Consider the following 3524-nt stretch of genomic DNA (forward strand, 5'->3'; position numbering starts at 1 on the left):
AGGAGGAGGGGATGGAGGGCTTCTAGATCTGGTGTGATACGCTAATGATGCCAGTATGTGCGAATCAACCTTAGGGGATGAGAATAAAGAATAAAGAAAAACAAAGGTAAACAAGTCAGTAAGGATTCTGAAATGTTTGTAGTATTTAAACACATATTGCGGGAATGTAAATTCGCATCCTAATTTAGGAGACTCATTGTACCTAAGGTAGGCCTAGCGAGAAATAAATTTGGAGAAATTCAGTGCTAACAATTGCCTCATTTCATTAATTGTAAAAATAAATGACCCAAAACGACACTAAATAAGATAATGTTACTAGTGACACTTAGCCTTATTACATTTAAAAAGGAAAGCAAGTAAATCTAATCTACTTGGTCCCAGAAGGACCCTCTCTAGACCGGATGTTGTTGTCGATCAACTCTCCCAGCTCGCGCAGGTTTAGCAGTAGGAATGCCCTTGCCAAATGCCCTCCTTCATTTCCTTCAACGTTCTAGCAGTCGGTGACCCTCTTCCTTATCTTCCCTTCCAATTCCATTAAACTATATTCCAGCCTCTTGCTGGATTTAACAGCTCTTTCTTTCCACTCGTTGATCATTTCCATGTCGGCCTTATGCTGTGCCATATGCTCGGCTTCAGACTCTCGAACTCTTTTTCATAGCTTGTTGTACTTCACCTCTGCTTCGGCAAACTCATCTATGACCATATTTCCCGGACCAACCCTTGGTTCAGAGACTCCTGATAGATTATCATCCAACCATGAGGGGTAAAAGTATGAATGACCTGCATGATATCGGTCTGCCTCGATGGTATCCTTCTCCACAATAATCTTCAAAGTCCACATATGTTGTCCTTCATTATTATATGGGATGGCGTCACCCTGGAAATCAGCTATGAAATGACTCATCTTAGCAAACTGTGGTATGACTTGTCTCCTGCCTGCCTGTCCCATAACTCTAAGGGGAGCATAAGGGTATATCCCTCTTAACCCGATCAACACCAAATGTGGGACATCTCTGGATCTTATGATGAACTCGTCGGTAGGGAACCACTCGAACATCCACTGAACCTGGTCCTCAGTCAACTTGTTGAAAAACTACACCCATCCTACAACATCCTTAGGTTGATCGAACATGTGTGGAATGTAAGTCATCCTTTTAGGGTGATGGAAGGCTATGTGGTCATTCCACGGCCTTCGTGGAAACTCTTGGCGGTATTGGTCCCCTTGGAGATATTCTAATAGCCAGACTTGTAACAGCAAATTGCAACCCTCGAAGAATCTGGACCCCTTCTGACAGCATTTCAAGGCCCAGTACATATCCACAATGATCATAGGGACAGTAGTATATGTCTGCCCCTCGATACCATCCATCAGAGTTTTGGCCACCATGGCCGGCCTAGTATCAATTCTGTCCCCCTGGATTGGGAATACCAGCATGCCCAAGAAGCACACAATGAACATGAAGACCCTGCAATGAACCCATCCCAAAGAGGTAATTGAGAACTCATCATCAAAAATACGGTAACAGCTACTATGACCGTATCTTTCATAAAGGAAATCAAAAGGTATGTAGGAGTTTTTTAGGCACTCCAAGTCATCATTTTTCTTTAGCCCCAGCATCTTAAGGAACCCTGTAGTGGTGCGATTTTCAGGTGCTAGTAGACCATGGCTATTCCAAAGAAACCCCACAAATCCCCCTATTTCTTCTAGAAGGGGAGTCATTTCTATGTCTCCAAAACGGAACACAGCCCTTTCCTTATCCTAAAACAGAGCGGCAACCTCGATCAGCATCTTGTTTGGTTGAAGATCCAATAAAGATGGCAAATTCCTTAAGACTCTTTTCACATGATTTTGGTCACTTGAGGAAAGGTCCCTCCACCAGTCTATCAAAAGTGAAGGTATGCTACCAACCATACCGAATCTAGGGACTTGGTGCCTCATTTTCTGCAAAATAAGAGAGAGTTTGGCCCTTTTCCCACTCCAGGTTCGTCTATTTATACAGTAATGATTAGCCTATAGGCACTTAGTTCTCCAAATTAATGCACACAATCGTGGTTACGTCCGTTGGGATTGTAGAAAATCCGATGGACTTTTGGACGAGGCTTGTCTTAAAGGGTTATTATGCGGACAACATATTAACCTGGGTAGGTTTGACTATGATGCATGTACAATTACTCAGAGTAAGGCTGCTATAGAGGTCTAGACTGGGCAACATGAAGGGGAAAGGTACGGAACCATCGAATGCACCGCTGATCGACTAGTTTACCGCAAATATGCCTTTCCGAATTTAAAGGGTGATATATAGGAAGAGCGCAAACACTCATCAAGCGTTGCTATAGGATTGATTACGCACGAGTGGAATATGATATTGAGCATGATTTATGCAACAATAAATAGCATGTTGTCAAGTGTTTGCACGTAAATAATGATAAATGTAGTATTTAAATAATTGAAAGACAGTTATGGAAAAAGAAAATAAGAGAGACAAGTTAGTTTTAGGAAAATAAAGAAATCATAAATGCTTGAAAATAAGCAGTTAAATTCAAACAAGGGGAAATGGTACATGGGATAGAGCATGCTTGGACTAATTCACAAAAAATAAGTTCATTATGGTAAGAGCCTAAAATATCCCCAACAGAGTCGCCATGCTGTCGCACCCCCTTTTTCCCTCACGGGAGTCCGAGTTTCGACATTCATGGGGGAACAACTCATTTTCTTTTGGGAATTGGGTATTCGAAGAGTCGCTACCTAACGGATTATGGTGCGTTAGGGCACCTAGAGCGATTAACTCATGTAACTAGTTTGAATTACCAGAGATTAGGGTAAGGGCTCGAAATAACCTTGAGGGGAAGGTGTTAGGCACCCCTCGCGGTCCATAACGGTGGGTCCCGGCCGAATTTAAACTATGCAAATTAGTCATTTAACAAGTAAACAGTCTTAGCACATATTTGCAAATAAAAGTAGTTTTCACAGTCTAAATACATGTATGATCATGGATATTCGGATAATGAAAGTAAGAGAGGTTTGGACAACTTACACATGTATATATCAAGAAAAGGAAGTTTAGAGAATTTAAACACATAGGGGAATTGGGAAAGGGAAGTCCTAAGTTGATTAGCCTACAGGATCATACCCATGCAATGCCTGATAATCACTCCTCAATGAGGGGCTACACGTGACATTAGCACGCAAGTCATCATATCCTTTTACAACCCATTATACTCCCCTTAGTGGTTATAGCGGGTTTAATTAACGACCCCTAAACGTGCTGTTACCCGTCCCTTCCTTGTGGTCATGGAGGAGTTTAGGACCTCTAAATCTGGGTAGTTCTAGACAGCCTAAGGTGTTTAAAAGGGAAAATCTAGACGACAAGAAAAGAACATGCAGGATAATCAAATAGGGAAAAAGTAGTTAAAGCTCATGTTTACCTCCACATGTACATAAGCAAATAAGCAGCACATCTCAAACAACTAATTTGAATAAGTTCAGAAAGCCTAGGAACATGAATCTAGATGAACAATCACAA

The sequence above is a fragment of the Nicotiana sylvestris genome, chromosome 2 (assembly GCF_000393655.2).
Source record: "Nicotiana sylvestris chromosome 2, ASM39365v2, whole genome shotgun sequence".
Taxonomy (NCBI): domain Eukaryota; kingdom Viridiplantae; phylum Streptophyta; class Magnoliopsida; order Solanales; family Solanaceae; genus Nicotiana; species Nicotiana sylvestris.